Source organism: Anabrus simplex, chromosome 2 (genome assembly GCF_040414725.1).
Source record: "Anabrus simplex isolate iqAnaSimp1 chromosome 2, ASM4041472v1, whole genome shotgun sequence".
NCBI classification, from domain to species: domain Eukaryota; kingdom Metazoa; phylum Arthropoda; class Insecta; order Orthoptera; family Tettigoniidae; genus Anabrus; species Anabrus simplex.
Genome location: NC_090266.1, coordinates 615,386,039 through 615,399,938, shown reverse-complemented (window position 1 = coordinate 615,399,938; position 13,900 = coordinate 615,386,039). Strand labels below are relative to the sequence as shown.

Sequence of the window (13,900 nt, the reverse complement as noted above, 5' to 3'; positions counted from 1 at the left end):
ATAGCAACTCTCCATTCATCTGGTATAGCTCCTTCGGCCAAACAATAATCAAATAAGTACTTCAGATATGGTACTATATCCCAACCCATTGTCTTTAGTATATCCCCAGAAATCTGATCAATTCCAGCCGCTTTTCTAGTTTTCAACTTTTGTATCTTATTGTAAATGTCATTGTTATCATATGTAAATTTTATTACTTCTTTGGCCTTAGTCTCTTCCTCTATCTCGACATTATCCTTGTAACCAACAATCTTTATATACTGCTGACTGAATACTTCTGCCTTTTGAAGATCCTCACATACACACTCCCCTTGTTCATTAATTATTCCTGGAATGTCCTTCTTGGAACCTGTTTCTGCCTTAAAATACCTATACATACCCTTCCATTTTTCACTAAAATTTCTATGACTGCCAATTATGCTTGCCATCATGTTATCCTTAGCTGCCTTCTTTGCTAGATTCAATTTTCTAGTAAGTTACTTCAATTTCTCCTTACTTCCACAGCCATTTCTAACTCTTATTTCTTTCCAGTCTGCACCTCCTCCTTAGTCTCTTTATTTCTCTATTATAATAAGGTGGGTCTTTACCATTCCTTACCACCCTTAAAGGTACAAACCTGTTTTCGCATTCCTCAACAATTTCTTTAAACCCATCCCAGAGTCTGTTTACATTCTTATTTACCGTTTTCCACCGATCATAATTACTTTTTAGAAACTGCCTCATACCTGCTTTATCAGCCATATGGTACTGCCTAACAGTCCTACTTTTAAGACCTTCCTTTCTATCACATTTATTTTTAACTACCACAAAAACAGCTTCATGATCACTAATACCATCTATTACTTCAGTTTCCCTATAGAGCTCATCTGGTTTTATCAGCACCACATCCAAAATATTTTTACCTCTGGTTGGTTCCATCACTTTCTGAATCAGCTGTCCTTCCCATATTAACATATTTGCCATTTGTTGGTCATGCTTCCTGTCGTTCGCATTTCCTTCCCAATTTACATCTGGCAAATTCAGATCTCCCGCTACAATCACATTTCTTTCCATGTCGTTTCCCACATAGCTGACTATCCTATCAAATAATTCCGAATCTGCATCAGTGCTACCCTTTCCCGATCTGTACACTCCAAATATATCAAGTTGCCTATTATCTTTAGAAATGAGCCTTACACCTAGAATTTCATGTGTCTCATCTTTAACTTTTTCGTAGCTTACAAATTCTTCTTTCACCAGAATGAAAACTCCCCCTCCCACCTTTCCTATCCTATCTCTAAGATACACACTCCAGTGCCGTGAGAAAATTTCTGCATCCATTATATCATTTCTCAGCCATGATTCAACTCCTATTACAATATCTGGTAAATATATATCTATTAAATTACTTAATTCTATTCCTTTCTTTACAATACTTCTACAGTTCAACACTAACAATTTTATGTCATCCCTACTTGATTTCCAGTTCCCTGTTCCCTTATCACCGCTCCCTATGCCATCCCGTTTCCCTGAATGTACCTCCCTGTTACCCTTCCAAACAAATTTCCTAACTTATACGTACCACTGCGGTTTAAATGAAGGCCATCCGAGCGCAGATCCCTATCTCCTACCCACCCATTAGGATCTAGAAATTTCACTCCCAGTTTCCCACATACCCACTCCATAGTCTCATTTAAATCCCCAATCACCCTCCAGTCAGTATCCCTCCTACACAGTATTCCACTAATAACAATCTCCGCTTTCTTAAACTTCACCCGTGCTGCATTTACCAGATCCCACACATCTCCAACTATGTTGGTACTTATATCAGCTTACCTTACGTTGTTGGTACCAACGTGAAACACTACCACCTTCTCCTTCCCCTCCTCCCTCTCTTCTACTTTCCTCAACATCTGCCTCAACCTAATTCCTGGATAACATTCTACCCTGGTTCCCTTTCCTCCACACACTTTTCCCACGTGTCTAACGATGGAATCCCCCATGACCAGAGCCTCAACCCTACCCACCTCATTTGATCCCCTGCCCTCCTGGTCAGCCCTATCTTTCCTGATAGCTGCAGAAGCTACTTCCTCCTCCTTTTTCTCCTTCCCATGACCCTGTTCCACCTGTCTTTTCCTATCCTCTACTCTACATTTCCCTTTCCTACCTTTTCCCTTCCTCCTACTTCCACGCATCTCAGCAACAGTTCCCTGTCCCTCATCTTCCCTCTGTTGTTCTACCTGGAGTGACTCGTACCGATTTCGCACAGACACCTGTCCTGAATTCTGATCCTGAATAGAGCTCTTGGCCTGCAATCTCCTTCCCCTTAGAACATTAGACCACCTGTCTTCTACAACTCCTCCCTTTCCTTCCCCTCCCTCTTGTACACCTACTGGAACCTGTACATTGTTTGAGGGAGTCCTATCTTCCTTCCTGTCTTCTGTGAGAATCCTAATTATCTCCCTCAAACTTTCCAACTCCTCCCTCATACCCCTCAATGCCTCGCCACATCCACAGTAAGTACACTCGCGCTCCTTAGCCATTCTTTACAGGGGAAAAAATGAAATTAAAAAATAAAATAACTTATTTGCAAAAAAATAAATGAACGGAGGGATATATTGTCTGGGATAGTACACAACAATAAGGTAATTAATATACGACTACACTACAATACTACTTAGTCGTGCTCTATTTTTTAAAATCCTACAACCCCTAACAGGATAAAAGCTGTTGTTAATTACTGAATATCGAAAATAATACACAAGAACTACACAATTCCAAACTGCAATTAAGCCTGTCCTAATTTCAACAATATTTTAGTAAGAGTTTCTACGGATACCTCTATTACACCAGTACTACACAAATATTTTACAATAATAAAATAAGCACACTAAATTCTAATAGGATATTACTCGTATACTACTGTACAGTACACTACAGTAATTTTTAAACTACTTTCAGACGTATCCTAATTACGATACCGGTACCGTACCGTATGTCACTACTAAGCACAACAGAAATGAAATTTGCAGGAACTACTGTACTCAAAGATTACCAACGAAGCTAAATGCTTAGACAAATTATTATTAGTATTACGGTCTAATAGATATACACGAAAGATAACACACGAATATAGCAGGCAAGATACGGCACTATCTAAATGTACTGTATCTATACTACAATGTAACTACACTACACTGCGTTTGGTTAAATGCTTAAGTATCAAAAGGATTGCCGTACACGAAGAAAAACACGAATATAACTGGCAAGATACTATCTAATACAGGGCCTCTCAGGGTGCATGCGCGTGGTGCATGCACTGTGCACGGTGCAAAAGACGACTTGGCTTGGTTCACCAGAGTGCAGACCCCCTACTCCTCGATTTGGAGCAATAGCGCTTACTCTCTCTTTCCTCACGCCTCTCTCGCTCGCTCCGCCTCAATTAGTTCATAGGATACGGGAAGGTAGGCAGGTGGGTGGGTGGAAGGAAGAGAAGTTGTGGAAGACAGGTGGGCTAATGTTTTAAGGGGAAGGAAAATGAGTTTGTAGGGTTCTCCTCAGGGAAGTGGGTTCTGGAGAGGTATCAGTGAGGAAACGGTATGAGTTATTGCAGGTAGAACAGCAGAGGAAAGATGGAACAAGTGATACAGAGGTGATGTGAGGCAATAGGAATGTTAAACATAGAGTAGGGGGTACAAAGAGGGAGGTGGAACAGGATCGTGAGAGACAGAGGAGGGAGAAGGAAGTAGGTTCTGCAGGCATCTGGGAAGTAAGGAGATGAGGGGCTCTAATGAGATGGGTGGGGTTGAGACTTTAATTATGGGCGACTCTATTGTTTGGCATTTGGGGACTGTACATGGAGGTTTCTTACCAAGCAAGCAGCTGCGCAGGTTGGGGTCACGTAGCTGTCAGCTTGCACTTGGAAGATAGTGGGTTCGAACCCCACTGTTGGCTGCCCTGAAGATGCTTTTCCGTTGTTTCCCATTTTCACATAAGGCAAATGCTGGGGCTGCACCTTAATTAAGGCTACGGTCGCTCCCTTCCTACTCCTAGCCCATCATCGCCATAACACCTGTGTTGGTGCGACATAAAACACATGGTAAAAAAATAGTTAACCATGAGGAACATGAAATTTTAGGTGTATGGCTCATCTCTAAAGATAATAGGCAACTTGATGATTTTGCAGTGTACAGACCTGGAAAAGGTGACACTGATGCAGAATTATTTGATAGGATAATAATGCAGTTATGTGTGGAACTACACACAAACAAATGTGATTGTAGTGTGTGATCTCATTTTATCAAATGTGAACTGGGAAGTTAATGCAAATGGGAGAAACAGTGATCAACAAATTGTAAATAAGTTAAACTGGCAGGGAGATCTGAATCAGTAAGTGATGAAATGAACTAGGGGGAAGGGTATTTAAACATGGGGCTGATAAAACCAGATGAACTCTCTAGAGAAACAGAAGTGTTAGATGGTACAAGTAGTCACACAACTGTTTTTGTTGTAGCTAAAATTGTGATTGAAAGAAAGGTTTTAAAATTAGGACTATTAGGCAATACCATGCAGTTGATATGAGAACCATGGGGAGTTTAAAAAAGAAATGATGACTGATAGAAGATAAAAATACCAACAGCCTATGGGATGGGTTTAAAGCAATTGTTGAGGAGCATAAAAACATGTACATACCTTAAAAGTGATAAGGAATGGGAAAGACCCACTGTATTATAACAGAGAAATGAAGAGATTAAGAAGGTCGTGCAGGTTAGAAAGAAAGAAATTATAGTGCAAGTAAGGGGAGATTAAAGGAACTTACTAAAAAAATTGAATTTAGCAAAAAAGTTGGCTAAGAATCACATGATGGCAAACATAACAAACATAATTGGCATTCACACAAATTTTAGTGACAAAAATGGAAGGGTGTGTGTAGGTAATTCAGGGTAGAAACAGGTTTCAGGAAGGGCATTCCAGGGTTCATTAATGAACAAAGGAATTCTATATGTAAGGATATACAGAAAGCAGAAATTTTCACACAGTAGTATATAAAGATAGTTGGATTTAAGGATAATGTCCAGATAGAGGAGGTTACAAATACTGGCGAAGTACTGAAGTTTACCTATGTTATATTTACGAAAATATAGTGTATTTGAAAGCTAGAAGAGCAGCTAGAATTGATAAGATTTCTGGGGATGTACTAAAGGTGATGGGTTGGGATATAGCCATGTCTGAAATATTTATTTGATTACTGTTTGCATGAAGGAGCTATACCAATTGAAAGAAGAGTTGCTATTGTAGCTGCAGTGTACAAGGGAAAGAGTGATTAAATATAAAGTGGATAATTGCAGTCATCTTGGCATGAATTGCATTGTAAACTTTGGGAAAGTATTGTTTCTGATTATATTAGGCACGTTTGGATGGTTAATAACTGGTTTGATAGAAAGCAGTTTGGGTTTCAAAAAGGTTAGGGTAGATCATGGGAGACTGCTGACAAAAATGAGGATTGTTGGACTACACAAAATAGTAGTTGAATGGATGGCTCAATTTCTAGAAAATAGAACTAGGAGAATTAGAGTAGATGAATCATTATCTGATCCCATCACAGTTAAGAGGAGGGTCCATAGGGAAGTATTATTGGACGTATGTATATAAATGATGTAAGCAAAGAACTGGAATTGCAGATAAGGTTTATTGCAGATGATGCTGTACTATATAGAATAATAAATAAGTTACGGGATTGTGAATGACTGTAGAAAGACCTCAACAATGTTGTGAGGTGGACAGCACACAATGGTATGATGGTAAATGGGATGTAATGTCAGGTTGTAAGTTTAACCAAGAGGGAAAGTCCTGTCTGTTTTAATTACTCTGTTGAGGGGGTGAACGTACCTTATGGGGAGCACTGTAAGTGCCAGTACTTACGGGTTAATATAAGGAAAGATCTTCATTGGGGAAATCACGTAAATGAGGTAATAAGTAACACAGATCTCTTCATATGTTTATGAGAGTATTTACAGGTTGTGGTAAGGATATAAAGGGAAGGGCATATAAGTCTCTGGTAAGACCCTAATTAGAGTTTGGTTGCAGTATGTGGGACCCACACCAAGATTATTTGATATAAGAACTGGAACATGTTAACATTTTGAATAACATAGATGGACTAAACCTTTGGCTGAGATACGTGGATGACACGTTTGTTATAATAGACAGTAATCTGAATAATAGTGATAATATTTTGGATTTTTAAAATAAATTAGACAGTAACATAAAATTCACTAAAGAAGATCAAAGAAACAATTCGCTAAGTTTTCTAGATATAAATGTAAAGAGTGCAGGAAATAAATTTGATTTCCAGATTTATAGAAAACCGACGTTTACTCCAATAACGATTAAAAACGAGTCACTCCACCCCAATTCTCACAAACAGGCAGCATTTTTGAATTTGGTTTATAGAGCCCTAAAAATTCCACTAAGAAGTAAGAGTTTAAAGAAAGAACTTAATTTCATAAATGACCTGGCACTCAATAACGGTTATAAAATAGAGATGGTTAACAAGATCATTAATAAGGTGAAAATAAAATTGGCCACTAGTCTTATACCAGATAAAAATAAGAAATCCAAATTTGCAACTTTTACATTTACTAACCCAGCTATATACCAAATCACTAATACCATCAAAAAACGAGATATTAACAGTGCCTTCAAAACCCAAAACACGAACTAAAATATTTTCTTCAACCACAATAAAGTTAATATAAATAGTAATCAATATCAAGGATCTGGAATATATAGGCTCGCGTGCGCAGAATGCAATATTTCATATGTTGGCCAAACTGGCCGAAGCTTTATGATAAGATATCTCGAACATGTAAATGCAGCCAAACACAAGAAACATTCTGCAATGGGTGCACACATGCTAGAAACTGGACACAGTTTTACAACTATTGAAAGGGATTTAAGAATTTTAAGAAGAGTAGAAAAAGGAAAAGAAATGACGAATTGGAAAACATATACATTCATTTAGATCAGCAATACAACAAAAATAAAAACCTAAATGACGAAATTGAAATAAAGAACCCCATCTTAGTACAATTACCGGAACTAATACAAATGCTTAAATCTGATATAAATAAATTCTATAAACATTTTAATCCAACAAAAGTTAATGTCTTATTGACGCAAACAAACTCAACTCCTCCCCTTACTTCTCCTAGACAATCCCCTCCACAATCTACTGCAGCTATCAATGCACCGCCTACCTTAACTACCCCTTCCAACTCCCTGCCAAAACGTAAACTCATCCACACTCACTCATATAATACAAGGAGTGCAAACAAAACAAGTAGTTCTCAAGAGGCTAGGAGTAACACTAGACAATTATGCAGCAGAAAGAAAAGTGACAATTCATCCAATAAGAAGTTATACTGAATTATAATCAAAACCATAAACATATAATTTTTGATCTTTCATTACAGATATACCAACAGGCCCATTTTGGAACATATGGGAACATTTTAAATTCTATATCACATTACAAAGTGTTTCATCAACAAGTTTGTTCATGAATAATATTCTCGAATGCCAATACATTTGTATAAATGTTACTCCAGCAACAACGAGAACAAGTTAAATGTCCATAACATAGACAATTATCAAGTGCAGAAAATTGTCAATATAGTTGACGAAGTTTTAACGACAGTCATACAAGTTAAGCAACATTGAATCAATACAATTAGCCAGATCTCAAAAGTTTATTTTTAAAAATAATTTTAAAGGATGTTCACCAGATGAGTTTCGTCAATAAAATGTTAGACGTGGATAGATTTTAGACAAATATGTTTTAACGTAGACATAATTTTATTGTTATATGACTTGTAAAATATTATAAGATTTGTCAATCAGGTTTATAGGCATAATCTTAATCCAAAAGAATTGTTTCATGATCTTATATAACCTTAAGTAAATAATAATTCGCTGATGATACTCACGAAAAAGGAGCAAACATGTACCATATCAACATCTTAATAAATATGTAAATTTATATTACGTTTTTATTGTATTGAATAGGTGGTAATTAACAAAATTATAAGAATTTGTATCACATCTTAAGGGGTAGCTGATTAATGGTCGTTATAGGTGATAGTCGCACAAGCTTTTTTGTTGTTGCTAGGAATGTCATATCTGTAAGTTTTAGGCTGAACACTCGCATGGTTAATTAACAGAATGAAGTTAAAGCTTCAAAATAATGAGTGAAATAACTACTGTATTTGCAATACAGTATTTGTGGCGTGGGACTGAGGAGAATTTTTCTTCTAATGTTTACACAGTACATACAGGAATAATGTGTCAGCAAAATATATAAATTAGTGAGGAAAGAAGTAGCAAGAATGTAAATTGATCAGTAATGTCGCACACGGTCTTGGCTAGTAAATTAGGTGTTCTCTCTGGCCTTACAAATTGTAGAAATAGTTGAGTGTGGTACACCCAATTCCCTCTTGATGCTGACGTTTGTTTCCCCATTTTCTAATTACCATATTTTGTGTGAACTTTGCTTCATTATTTAAACACTTTCCCTTTCTTTTGCTACATCTTCACAGCAATGCTTGCCTTGATTATTTAATGACAGATTTATTTGATATCTAAATCTACTGTACTGGAAACAGGAGTTTGAAAATAAGCTTTACATTGTCAGCAATCCGCAAACACATAACAAACATCAACAGTGGACTTAGTCAATGCTTTTCACGAAAAGTATGATAAAAATACCCAGTTTTATAGAATACGTCATAATAAGCGATGTCATACTAAGCAATTTTAAAAAAAATAGTGTTTATATAAGATTTAGATGGGACTGTTAAATTTTGCTGCTATATCCAATATGTCATTAAAAGCGATGTCACAATAAACACACATTAATTAGTTTGATGAAGGAAAGGAAAGGAAATACTCCATTTTATTGCACAAGAATTCCCTCGCAGCTGTTTCGAAAGCCATTCCAATTTTTACAGCCCTGATATTCTCCGGAATTTTGTTCCATTCACAAGATGCAAAAGGTTAATCCAGCAAAATCATCTTGAATATAGGGGTTTGCTGTGCAAAAGGTCCGGTAGTTTGATATGTTGTAAGTACTGAGGCTGTAATGTAAAGTCAAAGTTTTCGAACTTGTGGCATCATTGTTTGCCCTTTCGCATTGAAAAACTTCAATTTTTTCCCTTTTTTTTTTTTTTTAACTTTATCTCCTAAATGGCTGGTCTGACAAAGAAAAACGCTAATTCCAGATTTGAAGTAGAGTAAATTTGCTAAAGTTTGAGCCCAAATTCAGCTCTATAGTTTGTATAGTGATTTAGACATAGGCTTTAAAACAATTGTGTTTTTATTAAAAAGTTGTAATTTTTCATCAAATTTTGTTAAATCTCTTCTAAACAAAGTTGTTTAAATGAATCATCATATGGATCAGTTTTAAAGGTGAGTAAATTTGCTGTACACAGAGCACAATAGGGTGTTTCTACGACTAATATTTGAAGACTTGTAGTTGTTGGAGAGTCAATGTTGTGTAATAGGTATTTTATGAATCGGGAGACAAACGCCAAATGAACAGGTGGTGTGTTCCACTCAGGACAATAATAGTGGGGGAGAACACTCACACAAAAAGACACACAGAAGCTACTACACAGTTCAAAACAATTAGGGGAACAAGTTTTTGAACGTATGCCGTGCTCCACAAAATAATACGTAACACCCAGGTATATTACCAACTGAACTTTTATTCTTTACTGTTGAGGTATACAAAAGAACATTGATGGATTTGCATTCATTTTCAGAACACAAACGGAGATGTCCAATTAGGGGCAAAAACAAAGTGATGAGAGTCCTCCAGGGTGGATTTTTATCACAGTTAGAGAGCTTTAGTATGGTGTTTGTCCTCCATGAGCATTTATCACAGCTTGGCACGTACATGGCATGCTCCGTATAAGTTGACGGAGGTCATGTTGCGGTATCAGGTCCCATTCTTCAATGAGAGCCTGTTCGAGGTCTTGGAGAATCTGTGGTGGAATAGGATGCCCACAAACAATTCTGTCAAGCCTATCCCACACATGTTTGATGGGATTAAGTTCGGGACTCACTGCTGGCCATTCCATCGGTTGAATGTCCAGTTCTCACAAGACAGCTTGATGGGATTAAGTTCGGGACTCACTACTGGCCATTCCATTTCTTGAATGTCCAGTTCATGCAAGACAGCTCTGGTGATGTGCGCTACATGAGCCCTGGCATTGTCGTGCATGAGTATGAATTCAGGGTCAACACCGTATGCAGGAACCAACGCATGCTGTAGCAGTATTTGCTCGAAGTACCCCGCAGTGGTAAGATTGCCACAAACGACGACAAGATCCGTACGGCCATCAATACTGATGCCACGCCACACCATCACAGAACCTTGTCCAAATCGGTTGCCTTCCTGGACAACATTTGGCATGTACTGCTCACCACGGCGTCTCCATACACGTTGATGTCCACTTGTCTGTGAACAACAGAGTCTTCACTGACGAAGTTGCCAGTTGACGTGGGTAGGGGCAAACTGAAGGCGAGCTGTGCGATGTCGCTGCGTTAAATGGGCCACTCGAACAGGACGTCTGGGTCATCAGGTCACTTCTCTTAACATGTTCCTTACTATCTGATCAGACACTGTGACTCCAGTGACCCTCCTGAGGTCTTGTTGCAGTTCTCTGGCAGATGCTGAACGACTCCGCAATACATGGACGATCAGATCTTGGTCATCCTGTGGGATTGGCATGCGTCAAGGACCTTATCCAACCCTCCTTGTTAGCTGGCCTGTCTCATTGTAGCGATTCCACAAGTAACTGATGGAGAGACATTGAGATCCACAGCAACACAATGAAAAGTCCATCTTTCTGGATCAAAGTGACGGCCCCTGCGACTTGAACCTCGTTAAGTTGTCTCATGCGATGTGCTCGTTTACGTACAACGTGCTCAAATGACCGCAGTAGTCTGTGTACCTGACGACACATGGATACACCGCTATTCACTTTGTTTTGAGGGGTCACCTGACAGTTTAAATGCATGGCTACACCTACATATGGAGTATAACTTCGGTTTGACATACCCTGAGTAACTAAGGTCTCAAGGTATGCTGTACGACTATTGGAACCCCATCTACCAAATTAACGTTCACGTAGCAGACGTTACAGAACATGTTCCCCTAATTTTTTTGAACTGTGTATTTGTGTCTGATGAGAAGTTGCAACAATTTGTAGGCATGGCACGAGTAACAGATACAATTACATTACATTTACAGTTACATTTCTTTCATAATACCAAATCGGTGACTAGTGACCAACATGTGGATTTGCGCCCTTCTCACATTGTTTGAGACAATGAGGATGCTGAAAAGTTTGTGCAGTGGTTTTCTCAACACATGCCGTTCCCTGCAAATGATGTGCTGATATCAATAAGTAGTGGCATGGTAGGAAATGCGGATGTCAATTGCCACTTGTCTTACGAACTTGGTTTGGAATCTCCAGAAATGTTGGTGTTAACTTCAAAAACATTCAGTTCAAACGTAAAGATAAAGTAATAACACTCTGTTCATTTACCAACAGTGCTAATATTGGGTAAGAAAAAATTACTGAGGACCCACTAACACTCTTCCACAGAATTTGTGTAACCAAATAGTGAGATGAAGACCTGAAAAGTTTTTTCACATTTGAACTGTGACCTTTACGTGCATCATTGTTTAGGGAACAGGGCATGCAAAAGCGTACTAAATCGTCTTTATTTTCAGCATTCACACGAACCACAGATGCTGTCGAAGGAAAATATAATTTCGTAGTGGTAGATGGTCATCTACTTAATAAGGTTGTTTGGCAGCAGATTTTGAATTTTCTAGGGCATTGCTAAGAGTTATCTAACATACTTACAATTACACTATTGTTCAAAAGTTGCTGTAGTGTTTAATGGATATCCTTCTGATGTGACTGGCAGGGGCACGAAAAGTGCATAATGTATTCAATGGAAACACTTTTATTCATCACATCAGATCCTATCCAAATACTATCCAACATACTAAATGCTGAAACTGCTGTTTCTACTGGATCTCAGTATGACAACATTTTAGTTGGTGGTGAAGACGTTGACCTTTTAGTGCTCCTAACAGCAATAGTACTGGTGAAAGCTAACTTGTAGGCCTACTTCAGAGAATGTAGAAAAGGGAGGACATCTGATATGTTGTCCTCCACAAAGTAATTTAAATACAAGTTCAGCAGAAAGTATTTTGTTCATCCACGCCTTTAGTGAGTGTGACATGCTAAGTGCACTCTTATAGAAACTGACACATGGAAGAAAAAGATCAAGTATTCTTCAACCCTGAAGCAACCATCGGCCAAGGGGGTAAGGTGGCAGGTGAAGCTTTTCTGATTCATTTGTAAGGTAGAAACTTCAGAACCTCTGCATCCAATCTCACTGAGTTGTGCTACCATCTGTTAACCCAGTCAGCAGCAAGAGGACGATCCAGTCTAACACTTTTACCCCCAACTGTGGATGCATCACGATTTCATGCCTTGAGAAAAATCCCCCTGAAGAATTGAAAGAGATGCAGCTTCTGAATACCTCCTTAAGATAACATCATGCAGCTGCATGAAAGGGTGCAAGAATGCTTGTAATTGCTGGAAAGCATGTCTCTCTTCCCTGTGCACTTGTTCCCTGGGAGAAACTTGCGAAAATGTGCCTGAAGACATTTGAAGACTTCGGTGAAAATGAAGACGGCCACCCAATGTCGATAAATTGCTGTATGAACAGTGACGTGGAAAATGTTGATATTGAACTGGATGATAAGGACGAGGAGCAGCAGAGAGAGCTTGAAGAGGTCCAACCTGGCCCCTCAAAATGAAAAAACTGTAAACATGTTCTGATCTATGTACTAGTGTACTAATGCCCTAGTTTTAACTTATGGTGTACAGAGTGCACATTTTTTAAACAAATTTTTGTTTCCTTATTGTTTCATGATGTCCAAACATAAAGTTGTAATGACAATGAATGTCGATTGACAATTACATTACAAGTACAAAATTGTATTTGTGTGGATGATATTTCATAGCCTTTAATCAGACAATTTCATATCTTGAAATATTAGTGATAGAAACATCCTTTTATGCTCTATGTACAGAAAATTTACTCACCTTTAAAACAGAACATTAAAATGTTTGCTCTAAACACCTTTTTTAAGGAGATATTCAACAAAATTTAACAAAAAATCCAAACTTTAGCAACTTTTGGTTAAAAACATGATTGTTTGAAAGCTTGTATAACACGATTGTTTGAAAGCTTGTATTTCAATCACTACATAAGCTACAGACCTGAATTTGCACTTAAACTGTAGCAAATTTGACTTGACTTACTTGACTTATTTCCTTTAATTCCTTGTGGAACATAGGGCCTCGACGAAATATATCCAGCATGTTCTATCTGCCGTCAATGCTTTCACCTCCCTCCATGTCTTGTTAACTCCAGCAATCTCCTTATCTGTGGTTCTCTTCCAGGTAATCCTCGGTCTGCCTTGCCTGCGACTGCCTTGTGGATTCCAACTCAATGCCTGCCTTGTGATACTCTCTTGTGGTCTTCTCAGGGTGTATCCAATCCATCTCCATTTTCTTCTCATTATCTGTTTCTGTATGGGACTTTGACTTGTGGCCTCCCGAAGGTCTTTGTTTGAGATAGTTTTTGGCCACCATATTCTCACAATGTACCTCAAACACCGATTTATAAAAGTCTGTAACCTTGTGGTAATGTCTTTGGTCACTTTCCAGGTCTCACTTCCATACAGTAACACAGATTTAACATTTGAGTTGAATATCCTTAGCTTCGTTTTTATACGAATGTGAGGGGATCTCCATATTGGTCGTAACTG

General features: G+C 38.2%; 1 protein-coding gene across 1 annotated transcript in view; it reads left to right on the top strand.

Moving 5' to 3' along the window:
• Positions 1 to 13,900, top strand: part of Synj (synaptojanin) — a 427,286-nt gene that overhangs the window by 95,248 nt on the left and 318,138 nt on the right. The gene's annotated exons all lie outside the window — the stretch shown is intronic.